Source organism: Pseudopipra pipra, chromosome Z, assembly GCF_036250125.1.
Source record: "Pseudopipra pipra isolate bDixPip1 chromosome Z, bDixPip1.hap1, whole genome shotgun sequence".
Taxonomy (NCBI): Eukaryota; Metazoa; Chordata; class Aves; order Passeriformes; family Pipridae; genus Pseudopipra; species Pseudopipra pipra.
This window is the reverse complement of record NC_087581.1, coordinates 2,170,693-2,180,643: the sequence shown is the minus strand read 5'-3', so window position 1 is coordinate 2,180,643 and position 9,951 is coordinate 2,170,693. Positions and strand designations below refer to the sequence as shown.

Here is a 9,951-nt window from a genome sequence, read left to right as displayed (position 1 = left end):
TAACCTGCTGCATATTTTGCTACTGATGGTAGAATCACAGAATCATTAAGGTTGGAAAAGCCCTCTTAGATCACAGATTCCAAACCTTAACCCAGAACCACCATGGTCACCGTTAAACAATATCCCCAAATGCCATATCCACATTATCCACGTAATGCCTGCTGGTAAGTCTCTGGTATTAAGAATGGTCTGTAACTTGTGGAATAATTCAAGCTACATTCTGACATTGTTTTCTCACCATAAGGCATCCATCCATATTCCAGATGCCTGCCTTCCAAAATATCCTTTATTTAGGTGACCTAATAGTGCATACACCTGAGGCTGTAGAGGACCTGCGAGATTGTGGGATTAAGTGTTCCCTCCTCATCCAGCCATTTTCCCAGTGCTGATCCTCTGAAGCAAGAAAAGCATAATCTCACACAAACAGGTGCCCACAACGAATTTTACAGAACGAAAGAATCATAGAATTGCTTATATTTGGAAAACCCCAACCTAAGATTATCAAACCCAACCCAGCACTGCCAAGGCCACCACTAACCTGTGTCCCCAAGTGCCACATCCACATGGCTTTTAAACCCCTCCAGGGATGGGGATTCCACCACTGCCTTGGACAGCCTGTGCCGGGGCTGGACAACCCTTTTCATCAAGGAATTTTCCCTAATGTCCAACCTAAACCTCCCCTGGCACAACCTGAGGCAAATTTGCAGGGCAGATTAAAGACACATGGGAACTTGGTCACTACACTTCAGACTGTCAGAACAGACCTGGGTCCTGCTTTGGCCAAGCAACTAGTCCTCAGTCAATTTCCAGGCATGACTTGAGCTTTAGGGTGGTCCAGAGATTCCTTCAGGCAAATATTTTGGACAAGGCAATCTTTCACTGGAGGATGAGATCAAGAGCATGGATGCAGGCCATACCCTGCCACTGAGCTGCAGCGCCATCAAGGCAGCTTTAACTTATTTTGTGGTCATTTATTAAACACTTGGGCCTGTGGATTAAGAAATATGGGCATGCTGACATGTCCAGCACATTCTGACACTTGCAGAAGATGAACCTACCCTGGGGCAAACAGCTTCATGTTATTACCTAGCCAGTGTGATTTTTGGGGCCGGCAGTACATCTCACAGGGAGTATATACTGCATCTGGCACAAGGGTACACTAATCTCAGCTGGAAACTAGAGATGTTACAATATCGTAGGAGTAAATTAGCAGAATCTGTCAAAGTATTTTTTTATAGAATGGTATAAATGCTTGTGAAGATGCAATGAGAAGTGCACTGTCTTGTCTACCAATGTTTCCCACTCAGGTCGAGGTGCAGAAAATGAACAAAAATTTAGAGGAGAAGGTAAAGAGGCAAACAAAAAACATCCAACTTCCATGACTGTACAAATGGGGGCCTTTTTAATGCCACACAGCTCATGTAAATAAAATCCTTTTGCTGTGAATCTTAATTAAGGGAATGATTGTTTCTGGCCATCACTTGAAAGGCAAATGTTTTAATTGCTTCTGATGTCTTTTCCTGAGAAAGCTTTTTTTCCCCCAGAAGCCATATATCCCAGGGACATTGCTTTTCCTTGCTGCCTGTCCTGGAAGGGTCCAGCAGCAGCAGGGAAAGGAGGTGGTTTAAGGGGCTATCGAGTGAAACGTGTGCATGAGTTAAAGAGCAGGAGCCGTTTAAGATCCCGAAGTGTCATTAGCAGTAACATGTCACATAAAATGAGGTGCAGATTTCCATTTTCATTTGAACTTCAGGTGTTTAGTAATCCAGAAGCTTTATTTAAGGACTGACCTTTAACCTGGCCTGTCATTCCAATTGCAAGGAGTTGATGGCCACTGGGAATCAATGGGCAGCATGAAGGTCACTTCCTAGAAAAACTGTGGCTATCAATGTGTCAGTTCCAATGAAGTATTATAACAAAGCAGGCAAAGAGCCTATCTCAGTCCACAGGGCACCAGCTCGCTCTAGGGCTGCCTCTCTCCCCAGTTTCAGCTATTCTGTAAACACAAACAGAAATGAGCCGTTATTTAATGATATGTGTTTCTGAAGGCATGTGGTGCTTTCAGTTCTGTGGGTGGCACAAGCAAGGGGTGGTTAGAAATCCAACACTCGCTGATGCAGGAGCCAGGGGAAATCCCCTTATTCCTGCACAACGAGCACTGCAGCAGAGCCGAGCACAGAGCCACTGGTCCAGTGAGACCTGGACAGCCCCTTGTGGCACAGTCATGCAATTCCATGGCCACAGGGCCATTGAATGGTTGGGTTGGAAAAGACCTTAAAGATCATCCTGTTCCAGTCCCCCTGCCATGGGCAGGGACACCTTCCACTATCCCAGGTTGCTCAAAGCCCTGTCCAACCTGGCCTTGGGTGCTTCCAGGGATGGGGCAACCACAGCTTCTCTGGGCAACCCGTGCCAGTGTTTTATCACCCTCATTGCAGAAAACATCTTCCTTGTATCTCATCTAACTCAATCCTCCTTTGGTTTAAAACCATCACCCCTCGTTCTGTTGCAATGCCACAGTTGTCTCCTTGGTGTCTTCCCCGGGGCTCAAGAGGGAGAAAAGCGTGTCAAAAGCTACAGTCAGCCTGGCCTGCTCACGCTGATGGGATTAAAATGAACTTTTAATGAAATGAGGATTTGGTTTGGAGGTTGGCACAAAGGCTCTCATTTGCATCCTGGCCAAAATCTGTGGCATCTGTGCAGTGAATTATTTTTTTGCAATCACGTAAAAAATGTGGGGTTTTTTGATTTCTACTGAAATCTAAGAAATTTAAGCTTTTAGGAGCAGATTCCCCACAGTAAGTCAGAACCCAGCTCCTGCTGTAAGCAATAGGCATTGGATGGCCAGTACCTTTAGGGTCTGGCCTGGGGAAGAGCGGGGTACTAGAGGCACACGTGTCTATCATGAAGCTCAAGTGAGGTCCCACCATGAGAGCTGTTAAACCAAATCCCAGCCGAGGGACAAGAGAGCAGCCAGGAGTTTGTGGGATGGGCACTGAGGATTGTCCCAGGCACACACCCCATCCCAGTGCCACGTGGAGGGGAGATGTAGCCCCTCTCCACATGCCAACTGCTCCTGGACTGGTGAAGGTTTTGACTTTTAGGGTCAAGGATGAACATCAGCATCAGTCAAAACCTCTCAGTCTCTCACAATGTCTTTGTGCTGAGTTTTCAGCATGCAGCTCTTTTCAGCAATCTGTCTCCAGGGGTTGGGAAATTCCCCTATAGGAAAATTCTTTGGAAAGTCTTTTAAAAGACCTTTCTAATCATTAATAATTACAGTAATTTATTATAAACCTTTCTGTACTCTTACAGAGCCTGCAAGATCTTCCCTATCAATTCATAACAGTTTTGAGGGATAAGTCCATTCCCTGAAAATCATGCAAAATAGAATTTTAATTGGAATTTCTTTTCCAGCCATAGGAGTCATTGTTGAACTTACTGTTTGCATATTAAGTGTCTTTTTAGATCACTGAGCATGCAGATCCTCTGTGCAAAATCAATATGAAGTCTATGCCTGTCTGTCATGTGAATATAAAACCCTCTGTAAAAGGTCAAGGTGACAGAAATTAATGAATCCCAGTTCAAATTCAAAGTTCCAATTTTGAAATAAAAATTGAGAAATGTGACCATAAAGTGCAACCAAAAGTTTGGATTTCACTCAACAACATGTATATATAAATTGGAACAGGATTGGAGAGAGACTGTTAGAGCATTTCCTCCATTGAGACAATAAACCTTGTGCAAAGGTAAAAATAAAATGTTAAACTAATGTTACAAAAATCACAGTTTGCTAAAAGTGTGATTGATATAAGGCATTGGTATCCACTTTAAACACACAGATAAAGTGGAGTTCAAATACAGATCAAGTCTACTTGCCCATGACTCTGAGCCTGATCCTGCGCTCCGTCAGCCTCTGAGTATTTCAGTCACTGAAGAAAGGAATAGAGTCTCTTTAGGAATTTAAATAGGTGAGTCAGATCATGCATGGAGATAATCTGTCACAATATTATTTATATTTCACAGTACTTTCTTTTAAACTCCTTTATTTCCTCTTGTTTCCATTCTTTTTATCCTCTTATTAAGGAAAAGACAGAGTAATTATTGCACAGGGGGGGCTGTTCCAAAGCTTTCTACACATACCTATCTGACTGCTAGTTATAGACAATCGTGATTAATTCTATTGAATGGATTTTAAAATGTATTTATTCCCACACCCTGTCCCTCGTTCGCAGATCGAAATATTGGATGCTTAAACACAAAGGTGAGCGTATGCTTTCTGCAAACAAACAGAAAGAGCACAGTTTCTGCCCCAGTAGCAAAATCAAGCTAAATTCAGGTTTTGGAGATCCTGACATAGAGGGAGATTATCACCTCAGCTTCAGTGGAGTTGCATGGAGTGGGGTGTATCCTGTCCATTTATTAATTTTCCCTTTTTTCTGGCTCCCATCACGTTAAAGGGTCTCGGCCACCTTCACACCTGAGACGCACTTTGACTAATTTACACGGTGATGGTTTCCTCTGTGCACACACAATAAAAACACTAACTACAGAGCAAACAAACCGCAAGGGAGGGGAAAGTCCTGTGTGCCGAGGATGCCGCTACACCGCGGAATCAAGATAATCTGTGCTGGTTATTGTTATGGTTGGGGTTTTTTTTCCCTTCTCTTGGAGCTGGAGTTCCCCTAGCAAAGACCTGGAAGCAGCCTGAGTTTCCATGCAATAAAGCAGCAGTGAGAAAAGCTCAGAGTAATTAAGTGGCTGACGCACAGAAGAAGCCGTTACAAAGATTTGACTAAATTGCCCATTCATTAGTAGCACGGCATGGAAGGAGAATTACAAATAGACAATAGAGCCTGCAGTAATTCAATCTAACCTTGTACTTACAGAAAACAATGAGATAATGAACAGAAAAATTACCAGGCACATATTGCATTTTGTCGAAGGGAGGAAGAGGGAGGGGGATCGGATTGGGACTGGGGGGGATGGAGGGGTGGAAGTGGGGGGTGCCGGCGAGAGCGGCCTGGCACATGTAACACTAATGGCATCGCTCAAGCTGAGCAAACATTTCTCCAACACAATCATAGTTCTCAGTCTAAGGGCCTCTGGGGAGCTGAGATGAGGCTAGATCGTGAACAAAAAAATGTAATTTATAAGGCGTCTGTGGACTGGAATTTATCATCGGATCCGCTCGCCGCCGCTCAATTGATATGTAGTTGATTTCAAACAACACCCCCCAGGCGCCCACAGGGAACATTTTTTAGATTTTACGCTTGGATATATCTGTTTAACTCACCATTTACCAAAACAACGGCTGATGACAGCACAAACAAGTCACTCTGGAAAAAAAAAAAACCACCACCACAGACATACACAGACACGCACACACCCCCCTGGATAGCACTAAACCACGAGGGTTAGGGCTTTGCAGGGGTCGTGGGGAGGGAGAAAGCAGAGGCAGAGGCTGAACTTGGGGTGTATTTTACAGGGAAGACATGGATGAATCTTCCACTCAATTTTTAAGCCCGTGTTGGAGCTCTCCACTGGTTCTTTTTTACATTTGCTTCACCAGGCAAGCATCACATTGGGCTCGTCCCCTGGAGCAGATGTTGGGGCTGGTAGCTCTGGAAGGGGGCTGTGGGGTCACCCTGGGGTTGGGGTTCAGTGTGGGGGGAGGGTTGCAAAGCACAGCAAAAGGTGCACATGGCATCCCTTGTCTCGATGGAAAGGTGTCCCAGCATCTAAGTCCTGACCATTCCTGAGGTGTTCCTGGAGTCCTGGCATCAGTGAGACGAACTGGAGTGCACCAGTGGGAGGAGAGAAGAAAAGTTATCATCCATGTATTTCAGTGCCACCAGAGACTCAAAACCAGCTTCCTCACTGTGTAAGGGATCTCAGTGCCTGAGTTAATAAAGTGCTGCTACTTCCCATCTTGTGAGAGAGCTTCTGAAATTCCCCCAGCTGAATTTTGCTATGAGTAACAAGAAATCTCCCCTGACCAAGCCAGTTCACGTAATAAAATTCTGTTGCATTTACTCTCTAAAGAAGGAAAACCAGTGCTGACCTTAAACTATTTCTTGCAATTCCCTCCCAGCACTGTGAGGAAGCCCTGGACTCAAGCTGTCCATTGTGTCAGGTATTGTACAGACACCAGCCTGGAGGTGAGCCTGAAATGTTCAAGGGCAGGTTGGACAGGGCTTGGAGCAACCTGGTCCACTGGAAGGTGTCCCTGCCCATGGAAGAGGGATGGAATGAGATGGTCTTAAATGTCCTTCGCAGCCCAAAGCATTCTGTGATTCTGTGACACACAGAGACCGCAGGGAAACAAACAGACAAAAAAAAATTATTTTAAGAAAATAGTTTTATGGAGATGTCAGTGAAAGCTGTCTTGTGCCATTACACAACCTGTCCCCAACAATATTTTACCTACTTCAGTATGTTCATTAATCAACTTTCAAAACAAGGGCCTCAGTAAGGTAAAGAACTAGTGTCAACTGGAGATGGCATTTGGCTGCTCTGGTGGGATAATTATTGAGGTTGGAAGAGCCTCTCCAGGGGCCACAGGCTACATGTGAATTAAACAGATGAGGTGTTACTGCTGTTATGGGGCTGGTCTTCCCACTGATGTCCAGTCTACCTGTGGAGAGGTTTTGGGGGTGGTTTGGTGACAACTGGCAACTGCTGCCTGGTAAGGGATGGCGTAAGAGCTGGGATGTCCACCAGGAGAGAGGAGTGGCTGGGAGGAATCAGAGCTAATTCAGGGTGAGGAGGAGCTGAGATGGGAGAATGTGGGACCTACTGGAGTCAGATCCAGCAGCTTCCCAGCATGGACTCCTCTACACAGGAACAGATCCACCACGCAGCTCAACAATGCGCAGCCACTGATTGTTCTGACTCGTGGGCATCACCCCAGTGCAGTAAAAAAAGAAAACCAAACATCAAAAACCACCAGTGCTGAACCCCTGGCCCACCAAAAAAAAAAAAAAAAAAAAAAAGAACAAAAAACCCCTACAAAAAAACCAACCAAACAAAAAAACAAACACAAAACCTACATAAACACAAAACCAACATAAAAACAAACAAACAATAAAAATTGCTTTTTGAAAAGACCACGGGATAAACACTAAAGCCCAAATCTACAGAGTCAGTGTCTTGTCTGGATGAATTTATTTCCTACTTACTTCTTCTGCTTCCTTCATGGCACCAGTTTGCTTCAAGAGGTCACGCGAACAGGGAAATTGGCCCCTCTTTGCTGGGTGGAAAATGGATCTTCCTGATCCATGCAGAAAAATGGTCTCTGTTGGATTAACCACAACAATTCTTTCAAATAACCAAACCCAACAACTGCTACATGGTTCCTTACTACTGGTTGTAAATGATAGCAAGGTCACCTAAGCACTTTCTCACCTAAGATTCTTCCTCCACCCTCCTTGGAATTTATTTCACAAAATATTTTCTGACTTACATAAAGTCTTTCCCTCCGCTCCAAAAAGCACACAAAAGGGAAATGCCACATATGGGGCACAAAAACCCTCTACAAGTGATGGCTGTGGGGGCAATCAGTGTCATCTCACCACCCAAACACCTTCTAAAACTACAGACAACAAATCGTTGCACAGGCTTGGAAGGATTGTGGTTAGAGCTGCATAAAATGGTTTGGAATAAACATTACCCATGGCAAATATCATGTACCTCAATGAGCCAGACTTGAGCTTTTAGTAGGAAAAAACAAAAAAAAAGACAATGTCTCAAGCTTAGGAATTCTATCTTAGGCTTGCTTTGGGTTTTTTCTCTCCTCAAAGCGATACATTTTAAAAAGATGTTCCTTATGGGTTTTTGTTGTTGTCTAAAAGAAAGGAGGTTTTTGGCTGTTTTTGTGGCAGTATGGTCTATCCTGGGTCTTAAGCTGAAGTTTGTGTCATCTGAAATCACTGGGTCTGGCACTGGGAAACCCTGGGTTGCTGTTCCCAGAGAAATGTACACAACACATGCAGTCTAAACTCCCTCCTCAAAGGCATGGCAGGATATGGTGTCAAACCTTCACTTCTGGGTCTGACTTTCTGAGATCGAGATGAGTGATAACCCTCAGTTAATCCAATAGAAAGTACATGATTTCATGTAAAAATGGATGAATGCCCAGGGAATTTACCGGGTAAACTGAGTAATCAGTAAAGAGATTTGTACTATACACAATTTTCACAGAAACTGCGTAACAATACTACTTCTATGTTAATTTCTTAAAGAAGCCTCTATTACCTTACTATCCATGCGTGTGAGTCTATAAAAGTATCCCTGCTATTTTTTTTTCCTATTTCCTTGTTTCACCCAAAATTGATAATAAAATAGAAATCTCCATGGTTGTGTCCAGTCTTTACAAGTTACACGACCACAAGCAGGTTGGGGGTAGAGACCTTCTGAATATGGGAAGGCTGAAATTCTTGTCTTAGAGAACCTCAAGAGAGCCAACACGACAGACCTTACAAATTCTTCCAAATACAGGAAACCTTTTAGCTAAGTTCATTCCCTCTCAGGCACTAAAGACTGTCAATCACAGGATGCAAATCCCCAAACCACCACATTTCATCAGTTCTGGTGCCAATGAGGCAGATGCTGTTAACCACCTCCAGAAGCCAAAGGGCAACAACTTGACTTGTAACCACAGAGACTTCAGATCTAAAGATGAGGAAAGCCCAGACTTGTTGGTGATGAAGAATCAGTTGCTGGACTTTCAAATGTTCCCTTTTAATGTGCTGAAAAGCTTTGTGCTAAAATTGTGGTCCCCAAACCCACAAAACCCACTTTGGTTAATGCAAGGCAACATTCTGCAGTTACACAGGGCTAGAGCTTGCAAGCTGACGTGGGGTGTTGGGGTATTGGGGTACCTCTATTACAGTTTTTACTGGTGATGGGAGAAAGGCAGGTCTGGCAGATCATGCACACTTTAGCTTTTGTTCTCCATAATGACATATTATTTTTTTTTTTTTTTTTTGGTAGCAGGCCCAAAAAGAAACTTAACCCTTAAACAGGACAACCAAAGTCAGATCTGAACGTGGGTCATCACGTTGGCCCAAGCCTACACACCTTTACCAGGGAATTGCTGAGATGCCCTGTATGGGTTCCTGCCTGTGGTGCCCCATGTAGAACCAGACCCTTTAACCACCAGATTTCATCTGTGAGATCATGAGAGTGGACATTTGGTGGGAGAATTGGCAATGTCAGGTTAATGGTTGGAGCTAGAGGATCTTTGGGGTCGCTTAACACAAAATATTACACGGTTCTATGACCTTAAGGGTCTTTTCCAACCTGAATCATTCTATGATTCTGTGACTTCAGCAAATTTAGGAGTGTGCAGTATTAGCACCTTTGTTACCTTTGTTACCACCCAAGCTGGGGTTCAGATCACTTCTCTCTGCTGACCCTGATCTGGAGCTGCGAGGTAAAATGGCTTTTGTTATGACTTTCCCCTCTAAGTGAGGTAAATGGAAGCTCAGTGTTATGTCAGCCAAGCCGTGCCAGCAGCGCAACTATTTTCACCATGGCAAAATGCCTTTTTTTTTTTTCCTTTCCTCCTGGATTGCACAGTTCCTTTGACAGGGAAGGGTAAAGACCCTCAAGGGTTCTCAGAGAACATCAATATGTTTTGTATTTAATGTGCTGGCTCGGTTACAGCAAATTAAGGAGAGTGGGCCCGGTACAAGATAATGCAGCCTGCAGTTCCTCACTCCCTAGCCGAGTGGAATACACTGAAAATGATACTCCAGTGTGGAGAAATACTGCACATTACATCCCCCTGCAGTAACAGAAGAGACATTAGGCAAAGCCCTGACTCTTAATGGTACACATCAGGAAAACATCTGAGCTTGGGCCTTCAATCACAAACGCTGCAGGATTTAAAAATGAATAAACTTCACATTGTGATTCTCTTATTTATCCTTTATGCAAATTGTCCCT

At 44.0% G+C, this 9,951-nt stretch overlaps 1 long non-coding RNA gene across 1 annotated transcript; it reads right to left on the bottom strand.

The window, feature by feature from the left end:
- Positions 1–1,756: 1,756 nt before the first annotated feature.
- Positions 1,757–9,343, bottom strand: LOC135407834 (uncharacterized). The gene is made up of 3 exons (XR_010427038.1): positions 9,082–9,343; positions 7,182–7,297; positions 1,757–1,996 (listed from the first exon to the last, which is right to left on the bottom strand). It is a non-coding gene; the product is annotated as an uncharacterized LOC135407834 (long non-coding RNA).
- Between the last annotated feature and the right edge of the window lie 608 nt (positions 9,344–9,951).